Raw genomic sequence first — 14249 nt, forward strand, 5'->3', positions numbered from 1 at the left:
AAAGAAATAATGAAAAGCAGTAAAACCCAGATTGGACGTGGCTTAGGAAAGACCGCCCACATAGGTGTATTATTTTCGCTCTATTAAAACATTACCCTGCAAGATGAAACGCATTTTGATATCTACATTGACGCTGCATTTTGTTAGGTTTCTCCAACGAATGTCTTTACGTATTACATTTGTGTATAGCTATGAAAGACGCGTGACTAAGTGGTTTGTGTCATCGGCTAAAGGGTATGAGTTCGATATTCGGCGGCGCGTTGTATTTCTTTAGCAAGACACTTTATTTTCATGTCGTTCCAGTCTATTACGTGCATTTCAAAGGGCCAGCATTTTCCCGTTCAGTGTCACGTTGAATCTCCCTGAGAAGTATGTTAAGGGTACTCGTGTTTGTGTAGCGTTCAGCCACTTGCACATTAATTTCGAGAGTAGGCTGTTCCGTTAATCGGTTCAAGCGGTTCCCCCGTCATCGTAATCGACGGAGCGTCAGCAATGTGTACCTAAATCGTAATGTGAAGATGATGAGCTGGCGGAATGGTTAGCACGTGGGACAAAAGGCTTTGCCGAATTATTTTGTCTCCCATCCCTTCGGGGACGGCAAAATAAAATATCACTTAAAGAATGGGGTCAATGTAATCGTCTTGTCCCCGCCCCTCGAAATTTCTGGCCTTGGACCTTGCAATTGAATAAGGAGAGTGTTAAGGTTTCGATCACTTATACATTATAGAAACCGGGTATCCAGCACTATGAGCCTTAGGACCCAAGAAAATAAAAACAAATTCTACAAGAATTGAACTGGGAATATTTTGCTTCTAAGCTAATTGTAAAAATGAAATCTTTACCTTTATTTCCTTGATGGAAGTATACACAGTAATAAGTATATATCTATCAATAAGACAAATTATGACCATTAGTGATGTAATCAATTGGAACACAGCGCAGGTATAAACATTAGAAATTCCTCTCTATAAATGAGGTTAACAGTCCAAAATATTATAATCGAAGCAACGTTAATTTATTTCAGGTCAGAATTTTAGATATTTTGTTATTCAAATATGTTAGTCAAGCAAAAAAGAAAAGAAAACAGCCCATCATTTCCCATGCCATAAACCAGTGCAACATTTAACATAGTGGAATGGACACCGCGGTGATCGAGAAGCAAAAGAGAGAAACATCTTTGATCGAAGCTCAAGATCAAAGCCTCCCTACTAGTTACTATCATAAATATGTAACGAAGGAAAACGAAGAGCAACTGCAGTACTTTTGTGAAGTATGTGAAGAAATAATCAGTCGCATTGTGTTTGGCTGCCTAGTTTAGACAAAATCGTGTTTGTATGTAAATTTCACATAGGCAGAGGTTTCATATACTGAGATATATGCCAGTATTATACAATACTAGCTGGAAAGAAAGGTTACAAACACAAAGTATGAAATGTTTCAGAGAATGAAAAAGGGAAGGTATTTTAGGAGATATTGAATGATACATAAAGGAAGATTAAGCTAAATTGTCCAGATATTATTGAAGGAAAGAAACGTTTCCTAATTCATAACAATCCTATCAACCAACATCCATATACCTCCCAACGAAGCGGAAAAACAGAAAAAATAGCCAATTAGAAAAAGCGGGGGAAAATGTTGATAGCATAGGGGCTGAAAATAGAAACAAGCTTTATGATCATATATGCCTTAGGAATGATAAAACGAAACGGATACAAACATATATATAGAAACAAAATGCCAGGACTTGAACAGTTATACAGCATTGAGAAAATAGCATTATGTTGGACCATTTCAATACAATGGAAAAAATCATACACACACACACACTCACGTACTGAGAATAAGCGCAGTAGAATAACATCTACAGAAATAATACAACAACAATAATTATAATGATGTTGTGCAGCAAGGGAATTCATCAGATAAAATGGAGTCATTATGATCAAAAGATAAATTTGTAATGAAATGGTAAATTCATTTCCTTCAGTAGACGAGAAACACCGCTCTCAGCGCACTTTTTTTTATCCCCTGCACACTGCAATAATATATATATCAAATACTGTTTACTTATATTACATCGTTGGATTATTTATTTCAAATTGAGTTGACTTTTAAGAAACAGAAAGATACACAATAATGGAATATGAAAGGGAAATAAAATGGAGGAGAAGTAAGTAAATCTAAAAATCTAACAGACCGATTCTCGTCTTCTACGATCTATGTGTGTGCTTTTATGCAGCAAGCGCTTATTGGAGAAGATCTCTCGAGGCTAATAATGCAGTATTTGGTGTTGTAGCAAGTTATCCCTGGTAAGTTGTATAGAAAGGTTACCTTAATCTAAAAAGTTAAATGTACTATGATATGCTTTTTCCAGACATAGATGAATAATATTTCCTTAAATTCTCTAAACTTATAATTGGTATGATAATAATGATGATGTCATAACAGCGGAAGACACTGTAAGTTAGACTGAAAGAAGAAATAAGGAAGTGAATCGAAGATTGACGTTTTTGACAGGAATTATGAGAGATTAGGTGTGGGTTTAGAAATGCCAACCTTTGCATAGAAATTTCTCAAAATTTTTAAAAGTTTATTTTTAATTTAGATAAACCCAAAAGCTTTAGAGATTTGGTCTCTCACTCTCTCTCCCTGTCTGTCTCTCTTACACACACACACACACACACACACACACACACACACGCACACCACATAACACATACACACATGTGTGTATGAACGTGAGTATGTTTTAAAAACACTAGAATAAAAATGATGCTTAAGTTCAAGATTTCTGAGTGCCGTAGGCTATAAATCTTTTGGAGTCCCAGCTTTGATTCAAACAGCTGCAACCCTTCACCCGTAATTTACAATGGTGACAGAGTATTCTTGTCATACCTGAAGAAACAATTGTAGCTGCCATGACAATAGATGCTGTTGCGAAAAAATACATAACAAACAACTTAAAGGAGTCTAACAAGTAAAAAGGCAACAACCAAATATTTTTTCTGTTTTTTTTTTTTTACTACTAAGATTCGAAACTTTAACCGGCCTCCGGCCATGGCTCTGTATATCACATCAAGTTAAGTTGTTATATTTATTGGTGCCAGAGTTCCAATGCAAAATTGAATTATATGAAAGTGGAAGCCACGGCCATGGTTCATGCGTTGGAATTTGGTGGACAAAAAACTGTTTAAGTGCTTGCATTGATACAGGTGTTATAGGCATTCTTGGAGACACATCTTACGATCTGTTTGCAGTAGTACCATACATACATAATACATACATACATACATACACACATATACACACACATACATACATACATACATACATAATACATACACACACACACACACATATATATACATACACACCTAAATACAAACATACACATGTATATATATATATGCATATATACATACGAATAAACATACCTGTATACATACATACATACATACATACATACATACATGCAAGCAAAAATACCCTGTTGTTGATGTTGAAATTCCAATGATGGAGCCTTGGATCTAGGTTAGAAACTGGTTCTTTCTCTATAGGCAAGAAATCTTAAAATTAACTGAATCATGACATACAAGTGCCTCGGAATCGATGAGAATATTGCATACATTGGTGCTGTGACTAAAGGTGCAATAAAAAAGTGTGCTTTCTTAGACTCTGGAAAATATGGAACTCGGAGCTGTTTGCTTTTAACTAGATCATATCTCACAATACTTTTACAGTACCAGTGCTAGTGCAAAAATTTGGGATATTTCACTGGTCCTCGATGCGATACGCAGCCTGGACATAAAATCAAGAAAGGTACTGATCAGCCCCTTCCACATGAGCAGTGATACCGATAGGATTTATGTGAAACGAAGTGATGGCGGTAGAGGCATAAGAAAATCGAACCAGACTTTGTATGCTGTATTGTATCACTCAAACAAATGTACCGAACAGAAATGAGTAAGTACATTCCATGCATACTCAAAAGTGAGAGCAACAACATATTCAGAGCTGGAAAAGAACTAGTATGCAGGCACTTTGAGAATACAACTGTATCATGAGACGCAAATGAGTCTGGACTGGTCTACCTAAACAGAAGCTTGGAGGACAAGCAGGCATCATACCAACAAAAAGCAATGCATGGGTACATGACCTGTAAGCTAAAGCATAACAAGAGCATTGGCAGGAAGAGTAGCGTCTCCTGGATCTGTGATAGATATATTGCATCCCACTTAGAAGCACATGCCTTCGCTATCCTGGAGCAAGAGATAGCTTGTAAATACCTGAGGAACAAGAGAGATAACTTTACCACCAAACCTCCATATTGTTATAAAAATTGTCGCCTCTGCTATACCGATGTGGAAGATATGACTCACATCATCAGCAGCTGTCCCAAAATGTCTACGAGATATCATCTGGCCATGAGGCATGATCTAGTTGCAAAGACTTTTTACTTTGCTATCCGTAGGAAGGCCTGCCCTGGCGTATACATTGAAGCGTGACAGAACCAGCAGGTATTCACACCTTTAAAAACAAAGAATACTGGTGGAATACTTCAATTAAAACGTCTCTTCGTCGTTAACATGTGAGATTTGGTATTGTCCTGGAGGACAGGGAACAAAAGTCATTCACTGTTTTGAAGGTTAGCTGCCCAGCAGATATCAATATACAATCAAATGTCTAGGAAAAGGAGAATATTTGTGGCGAATTAATGCCAATTAACTTACAGATCTTATACCCTGATAATGAATTCTTGTTTTTACTCATCATCATAGGTGCATTAGGCTATGTACCCACAAATTTGCACAAACAAATCTTGAAATACTGTCTTACGGAAAAAGAGCGAAAAAAACCCCAAAGAAATTGACGTGGATTCTCCAAATCCAATCTATTAGTGGCAAAATAAAGATTTGTAAGATTTTCCAAAATTTCTCCATGTGAGATTCTGATGTGAATAGATGCACACACTTGGGAAGATACATCGACAGTCCAATCAACACCAACTCAACCACTTATTTACAAATACCCGGAACTCTCTTAAATCTCGCTTTGTTAATGACTCTTTTACTTGTTTCAGTCATTTGACTGCAGCCATGCTGGAGCACCGCCTTTTAGTCGAGAAAATCGACCCCAGGTCTTATTCTTTGGAAGCCTAGTACTTATTCTATCGGTGTCTTTTGCCGAACCGTTAAGTTACGAGGACGTAAACACATCAACATCAGTTGTCAAGCGATGTTGGGGGGACAAACACAGACACAAACATATACACACACATACATATATATAAATATATATATATACATATACACGACGGGCTTCTTTCAGTTTCCGTCTACCAAATCCACTCACAAGGCTTTGGTCGGCCCGAGGCTATAGTAGAAGACACTTGCCCAAGGTGCCACGCAGTGGGACTGAACCCAGAACCATGTGGTTGGTAAGCAAGCTACTTACCACACAGCCACTCCTGCGCCTATGTTTTTTTTAAATATATATGTCATGGATTAGGAGGCGTAGGAGTGGTTGTGTGGTAAGTAGCTTGCTTACAAACCACATGGTTCCAGGTTCAGTCCCACTGCGTGGCACCTTGGGCAAGTGTCTTTTACTATAGCCTCGGGCCGACCAAAGCCTTGTGAGTGGATTTGGTAGTCGGAAACTGAAAGAAGCCCGTCGTATATATATATATATATATATATATATATATATATATATGTGTGTGTGTGTGTATGTGTGTGTGTGTATGTGTGTGTCTGTCTGTCTGTCTGTATGTATGTTTGTGTGTCAGTGTTTGTCCCCCCCCCCAACATCGCTTGACAACCGATGCTGATGTGTTTACGTCCCCGTAACCTAGCGCTTCGGCAAAAGGATCCGATAAAATAAATACTAGGCTTCTAAAGAATAAGTCCTGGGTGCGATTTGCTCGACTAAAGGCGGTGCTCCAGCATGGTCACAGTCACATGACTGAAACAGGTGAAAGAGCAAAAGCGAGAGAGAGTCGTGAAATATTATTGATTCCAAAGTATATCTATCAAATCCTCGATTGTGAGATTTCAACACAGACTTGACGAAATGTTTTAAGCAAAAATCTCTATGTCTACGCTTTACCAACAGTTTCTCTATAGTTATTCGTAAAACTCAGTAATTATCAGCAGTAATTATTTGAATAAGCCTTGAATGTATTTCACTATAAAGATCTAAGAAGAGTTTGTTTTGCATATCTGTATTAGATTATTGAAAATGCGATGCCAGCAACATGGAAACGAAACGAGGCATGTAAATTCTTGAAAAGTCGTTTATCTTACTTTGCCATTCATAAATAACAATATCTTTTTCTTTTTTCAGTATATTATTCATTTATGAAATGGGGAAGTCACAGCCTGTTGCTTCACCCAACTAAATCATTGGTATTTATTACATAGACTCTAGGACGTCTTAATTTGTCATACGAACTCGTAGCGGGTAGGACGAAGCTAATTTCTCAAACGGGTGTAGTCTAATACTGTTTTTTCGCAAGCAGCTATAACATATCAAGAAAAAAGAACAATAATATTGATGGTCCTAGTATTGGTAGCAGCAAATGTAATGGTGCTTATGATGGTAATAGCTGTGACCGGTTTAGCTGTAGCAGGATTTGTATCTATTGCTACAATAAAAAAGAGGATAATGATTAGAAAAGAAAAAAAAGAAAAAGAAATATAAAGCATGTTTCATGAAAAATTGAGGAGGGACAGCGGAAAGGAAATAAAGAGAGAGAACGAAAGAAAAGAAAGAAAAGGTTAAACGAAATAATAGAAGAAGACGGAGGAAGAAAAGAAACAGAAGACAACAATGGCGAAACTAATAACATATGTGTAAATCAGAACAAAAAAGATAAAAATCTGCAAACAAGCCAATGAAAGACGTATCGTGAAAATCGGAATAAAATTGAAAACCAATGACTAAATGATAATGACTGATGGCTCCTGGCGTAACCAACTATATATTTTCTCTTTTATATTCCATTGGAAATGTCTCATGCGTTTAAACACACTCTCATTCAATGTACTTTCTTTTTGCTTTGTCCTGCCTTTCATTCATTCATTCTTTTTACTCTCTCTCTAGTCTTTGTCTCTTTTATTTTCTGTTTTAATATGTGCCAGTATTTCTGGTCTTTTATATTACTTCTACCTAAGGCCTTTCTATTGACGTGTCTATGAAACGATGAATGCATGGCATGGGTGAGTAGAAGAGAAAACACACACACAGACGCTAAACACACTTACAGACTCATTCACGCATACAGATACACACAGACGCATACAAACTCACATACACATACATACAAAGACAAACAAGCACAGAAGAGGAAAAAAAAACGAAAGAAAAGCAACGAAAATTCTCCCCCAAAAAATGATAACAAAAAACAGATCTTTCCTATATCATCCTCCCCACTACCCCGTATTAACATCAACACAACACACAAAACTGATAAAAAAAAAAAAAGAAAAAGAAAAATTAATGAAAACGGCAACAGAAACAATAGCAACAACTCCACAACCACAAGAATAAGTACAGCAACAACATTATTAACAAAAATTAACAAAAGAGAAAATAGGAAAGAGAGAAACGAGAAGAAAAAATGCCAGCAACTTTACTACTACCAGTAACATGTATCAATGCGTGTATTCGAGGAGGTCAGTGTGTGAGGGCGAGGTTGTGTGGTAGCATGTGTGCGTGTGAAGCATTGTAGTTAAAACCTAGTGTCAATAGTAGACTTATTGAGAGGCTGTTTATTCAATTGTTATGGACAGTTGTCCATCGAGTGTACATGGGTATGTGTATGTGTGTGTGTGCACGTGTGTGTGCATGTGTGTGTGAGAGAGAGACAGAGACAGAGAGAGTGAGAGTGAGAGTGAGAGAGAGAGAAGGATGTCTTTTTTCTTCATTTTTCAACGGTCAAGTAAGTGGCATTTTGTCACGTACATCATAAGTATTGAAGCAGTCATGGACCGATATGTTGAGACCAAAATGAAAGAAAGGCTAAAGACAATCCTATATTATTAGCCATGAAATAATAATAATGATAATAATAATAACAACAACAATAATAATAATAGCAACAACAATAATAATTCTATCTACTACCACTAATAATAATGATGATGATGATGATGTCCATGATGATGATGATGTTACATTCTTTTCTGCCGTAATCCTGGACACAATAACTCTAACAAAAACAATAAGAAATACTACTACTACTACTACTACTACTACTACTACTACTATTACTACTATACAACGAAGCAGATCTACTTACAACAAAACGTCGATCACCACCCGTTACCATGATGACCATGATCAACACGAGTACATTTATTACCTAAACGGGTCTTTCACTTTGCTAGAAAATGTAGCCAAGTTTTTACATTGATTCACTCTCAGCTGTATTAACAAATGAAAGGACACTATAGTTCTTTTTTTTTAGTCTTTTTTTTTTATTTGTTTCATTCATTTGACTGCGGCCATGCTGAAGCACTGCCTTCAGTCGAACAAATCGAACCCAGGACTTATGCTTTGTAAGCCTAGAACTTATTCTATCGTTCTCTTTTTTTGCCGAGCCGCTAGGTTTCGGGGACTTAAACACCAACAACGGTTGTCAAGCAACGTCGGGGACACACACGCGCGCGCGCACACACATACACACACACACATATATATGACAGAATTCTCTCAGTTTTCGTCTACCTAATCCATTAACAAGGCTTTGGTCAGCCCGAGGCTATAGTAGAAGACACTTGCCGTGGTGCCACGCAGTGGGACTGAACCCGAAACTATCTGGTTGGTAAGCATAAACGCATAAACGGGAGCAAACTTCGTTCCTATAGCCGTGCCTTTAATTTAGATGTAGTTCTTTCCATTGAAGAAGCAAGTGTTGTTTACCAGAATCAGTCTGACTGAGTCTAATATAAATGTCACTGTGAATCTGTTAGGAATTGCTTCTCTATGCTTATCTACCTAGTATTTGATCGCCTTTATTCCTAAATCACGTGGGATATTGGTGTAAAGGCTTACTACATCAAAGCTTAGTAGGGTTGAATTTGTTTCAGTGGTTTTGGGAAGATGGGATAGAAAATCGATGTCATCCCGAATGAACTGGGTATGTAGATACATAGTGGCTTCAAAATAATGTCAATGAAATTGCTTAGACGGTGAGTAGGGCATACTGGGCCAGCTATAATTGGTCTAAGTTTTAAATCTTTTGGATACAGCACTTTTATGTATTCACTTCCTCGTTTTTTTACTGCCTGTTGAATATCTTCTGACTTATGTATTTTTGGTAAACCGTAAAAGTTGCTGAGTTTTGGCTCGAAATTGGTCATGTAGTCTCTTTCGTTGTCAGTGAGTGAGTTATAGTGTTTAGAAATCAGATGGTTGATCTTCTTCATGATGTGCTGGTCTATATTCGAGGGTATTTCAAAGTAGAAGGTTATATCTTGCAGTTGGACCTCAACCAAATCCTTGTTGTATTCCACATCCATGATAACGATTGCACCCCCTTTATCTGCTTGTTTAATTATTATTGTTTCATCGTTTTGTATGCGTTTAAGTGCAGATATCCCTGATTGGTTAATGTTCGGCCTAACTTTGGTATTATATATATATATATATATATATAAACGATATGTTTCTTTCAGTTTCCGTCTGACAAATCTACTCACAAAGCTTTGCTCGGCCTGAGTTTATAGTAGAAGACACTGAACACGAAACCATGTGGTTGTTAAGCAAGCTACTTACCGAGCAACCACACCTACGCCTATAACTGTTAAATAAGTATAACAATAATGCCTTTCCTGATATTTTCTTTGCTGAACCAATGTAAACTTTCTAAACGGCAACGCGATTTGAACTCACGTTGTTAAAGTTGGTAAGTCCACATTACTATGTAAGGAGCATAGTGTAAGTTTCCCTGTTTCACTGGTGGCATATATGCCCCTCCCTGGATGAGACGCTGCTCCGTCGCAGGATTACTCGTTTGTACCCGTTGAATGAACTCGATCAACGTGAAATGAAGTGTTTTGTTTAAGAGCACAACGCGTCGCCTGGTCCAGGAACCGAAACCATAACCTTACGATCACGAGTCCAACCCCTTAATCCAGTGTTTCTCAACTTTTTTTTTACCCTTGCGTAGCCCTTAAAATAAATTACACGTCTCAAGGAACCCCTACACAGGAGCTTGTGACTCTTCATCACTAGCCTCGTCCGAATTTACTGAATGTTTCCTCTTCAAAAACAGCCACATTGGGTTATTAGGTATTTTTGTGAAAATAAAGAAAAGATACAGGGTGTTCGTAAATCACAGATATCACTAAATATATTCCCAATGGTTGTTATATCTTTTTTTATAATATAATAAGTTAGATAGGATGAAGTCTATATTGCTTTGGCACTCCGTCGCTTACGGCGACGAGGGTTCCAATTGATCCGATCAACGGAACAGCCTGCTCGTGAAATTAGCGTGCATGTGGCTGAGCACTCCATAGCCACATGTACCCTTAACGTAGTTCTCGGGGATATTCAGCGTGACAGAGTGAGACAAGGCTGGCCCTTTGAAATAGAGGTACAACAGAAACAGGAAGAAAGAGTGAGAGAAAGTTGTGATGAAAGAGTGCAGCAGGGTTCGCCACCATCCCCTGCCAGAGATTCGTGGAGCTTTGAGGTGTTTTCGCACAATAAACACTCACAACGTCCGGTCTGGGAATCGAAACCGCGACCCTATGATCGCGAGTCCACTGCCCTAACCACTGGGTCATTGCACCTCCACGAAGTCTATATTACAATATTAAAATTACCAATAATATGTTGTACATGTATAGTAAAATTACGATCATGAAATTAGCATTAGCTTATCTCACTCTTTCTAGCGGAACCCTTAGGAACCTTTTGCGGAACACATAGGAACCTTTTGCGGAACCCTAGGCTTCCGGGAAACCCGGTTGAGAAACGTTGCCTTAATCACTAAGCCGTCCACCTTCACCAAAACTATATTCCTCTATCAGGATGTAAAGTCATAACAAGTACAGCAAAGCTATTTTTCTTTTCCGATGCTCTATCGATTCTGCCGATCCTACGTCCTCAGATGCCAGAAATAATTCTTTCTGATTTTGACACAAGGCAATCAATTTTGAAGGGAGGAGAAAGTCGATTACATCGACCTGATTGCTTGAAGAGTACTTTGAAAGACAAAATTGACCTCGGCGTCGTTTGAACTCAGATCATAAAATGTCGGAGTCAATTCCGCTAGGCATTTTGTTTGACCTGTTAACGAGCCTGCCAGCTCGCTGCCTTTCAAGTGCCAGTAACAATGCTATTACGAAATACATACATGTCACAAATATTCTAATAAAAACGCTTTTAATAGAAGTCACCAGGAAATAGCTATGTAATGTTTAGGCAGTGTAGAAATAGAAGCACAATCTCTCTCAAATGATATTCTGCCAAAGTAAAAAAACAAGAAAAAAAAAAGAAAAGGAAAAAGAGAACGCAGATACATGAGACATCAGGCTATAATTCCGGATATAGCAAATGTGAAGGAAAAGCGGGGTTGATCATGGCTGGAATGCTTCTTATTATAGTTATTAGTGGATCAGAGCCAACAGACGTAGAAATAATTTTTTCTACAACAGGACCAAGGCTGGGAATATTGGGGGAAGTGGCTAGGCATTTACGTCAACCCCTTTATTCTACTGGTACTTATTTTATCGATCCCATAGGGATGAAAGGCAAAGTTGAACTCGGCATACTGGTAGAACTGTTACTGGTAGAACTGTTTGCGAGATTTATTATTAAAAAATCTAGTGTTATTATTGTAGCTTAAAAAGGAAGAGGAAGTATGACTACTTCCCTTTGACTGATTATTTTTAGGATTACGAAGCTAAGAAGAATGGTTATTTTGATGGAACTGGGAATCATTTGGAATATTGACAATGGTAGGAGCAAGGTAAGTAGTCTTACTGTTATTGTGTCTGTTACTGTTATTATTGTTATTACTACTGTTATTGCTATTAGCATTGTCGGGGAGAAGATGGTTATAGTATTTAATATGTTCCGTATATCCTGCTTTATGTAAAGCTGAGTTATAAAAGACAGCGTTTGCATTGAAAACGGTTTCGTTGGCGGATAATTTAGAAATTCTAAGTGATATGTTTTTAACCCAAGTTTTTCGTTTTATTGTTATGGTTATTACTAAAGACACTGATGTATTTCAGGTTAGTTGAAGGTTTATAGTACGGAAAATACAAGGCCTTATTTAAGCTTAGAGTAAGATCGACGAAGATATGAAGATATAAATGTTTTAATAACATCCTGAGCATTTTTCGCATACACACATATACATACACACACACACACACACACACATATATATATATATATATATATATATATATATATATGTATATATATTTATATATACATAAATATATATATATATGTGTGTGTGTGTGTGTGTGTGTGTGTGTATGATGGGCTTCTTTCAGTTTCGTATTTCTTTATTGCCCACAAGGGGCTAAACATAGAGGGGACAAACAAGGACAGACAAAGGGATTAAGTCGATTAGATCGACCCCAGTGCGTAATTGGTACTTAATTTATCAACCCCGAAAGGATGAAAGGCAAAGTCGACCTGAGTGGAATTTGAACTCAGAACGTAACGGCAGATGAAATACCGCTAAGCATTTCGCCCGGCGCGCTAACGATTCTGCCAGCTCGCCGCCTTCTTTCAGTTTCTGTCTACCAAATCCACTCACAAAGCTTTGGTCGCCCCCAGCCTATAGTAGTAGACAAGCAAGGTGCCACGCAGTGGGACTGAACCCAGAACCATGTGATTGAGAAGCACGCATCTTACCACAGAGCCTGTTTGTTAACTTTGATATTTTGCATCAAATATAACATACTAAATTATACCAGAGCCTCTTTTATATGTTTTAATGATATCATTTTTTTTTTTATTGTAGCTAAATTGGTAACAAAATATTTATTTTATTGGTACAGTGCTTGGAAGGAAACGGAAAACGTATTGGAAGAGTTTGTTTTCAAATTTATCTTTAAGAATTTCAAATCCATATGTTTGTGCTTGCGTATAGATAAAACCAGTTAATATCTAACAACGGAAATCGTCATCTGTACATACACAAAATGGAAATATCTGTTTTCAGTGTCGTGATATCGTTGAAAGTTAATTAAAGTATCATAAAGAATAGAAAAGTAAACAAAACTATTACAAACGTTTCATTGTATCAAAGAATGTAATGGCAATCTTTTTAATTGATAGAGAAACGATAGTCAATCACAAACAAATTACCTACATTCTATTCAGTATTGCTTTTGCTGAGATATTGCAATGATGAGTAGGTTTTGCATTGTTTACTTTTGATAAACTGAATATATTTTCTCATCGCTTGACTGACAAATAATGAGATTTATTGGAAGCAATCAGTGGTAAACTATTCTGCTATCTATTTCTATTGATATGGCAATAATGTACTTCCATTCATATGCACACAATCAATCAATGGTTTTGTTAAACTCTTCAGAAGGGAACAATGCCGAAGATGTACGCATGTCACATTCCCGTGCAGACGCAGATGCTGATGCAACAAAAGTAATTAATATTCACGATAGGAACTCATATGGCGCGTTACAAAATGTTATGCACTAAGAAAGTTTCGTTAATTGATATCTGAGTTACTATTGAAATTTGAACTACGATTTCTATTCGCGTGGCTTTTGCAGTCGTATTTGGTGTTGTAACTATTATTGTAGCAAATGATGCAGAATGCTTCTTTTATAAATTCTTAGAATATATATATATAATAGATTTGCTAAGCGTTATATTCTATGTAACGCTCAACTTCGGTTTTTCGTTTCATCTCTTTAAAACCCCTTTCCTTCCTCATCGCATTTTCCTTTCCTGTCCTCTCTGTGCTCTGTACGAATAAATACAAAAGATTTAGCCATATATCACAATAAATATGCCGGAATTGTAAACACGATTCTTCGTCTTCATTTTTGCTTCATATTTACTGAGACGAGATGGATGCTTGTAATTTTTCTCTAGACTTAGAATTAAAATATTTAAATCGGACAAATTCTACTGCACTATATTATCAAAATCCTTTTCTGCTCTACATTTCTCACTTATTTTTCTGTAAGTCTTCTTTGCGCCATTTGCACCAGCTTTTGTGGTTCCTTTGTGCCGTCTTATTTGTG

General features: G+C 37.1%; 1 long non-coding RNA gene across 2 annotated transcripts in view; it reads left to right on the forward strand.

Annotated features, from left to right (window-relative positions):
- Positions 1-11876: 11876 nt before the first annotated feature.
- LOC149133455 (uncharacterized) overlaps positions 11877-14249 on the forward strand; it is a 6732-nt gene continuing 4359 nt past the window's right edge. For both annotated transcript variants that reach the window (XR_016243276.1, XR_016243277.1), the window contains exon 1: positions 11877-11980. This is a non-coding gene — a long non-coding RNA (uncharacterized LOC149133455). The remainder of the gene's footprint in view (positions 11981-14249) is intronic.

This window comes from Octopus bimaculoides, chromosome 10 (genome assembly GCF_046866305.1).
Source record: "Octopus bimaculoides isolate indiv1 chromosome 10, ASM4686630v1, whole genome shotgun sequence".
NCBI classification, from domain to species: domain Eukaryota; kingdom Metazoa; phylum Mollusca; class Cephalopoda; order Octopoda; family Octopodidae; genus Octopus; species Octopus bimaculoides.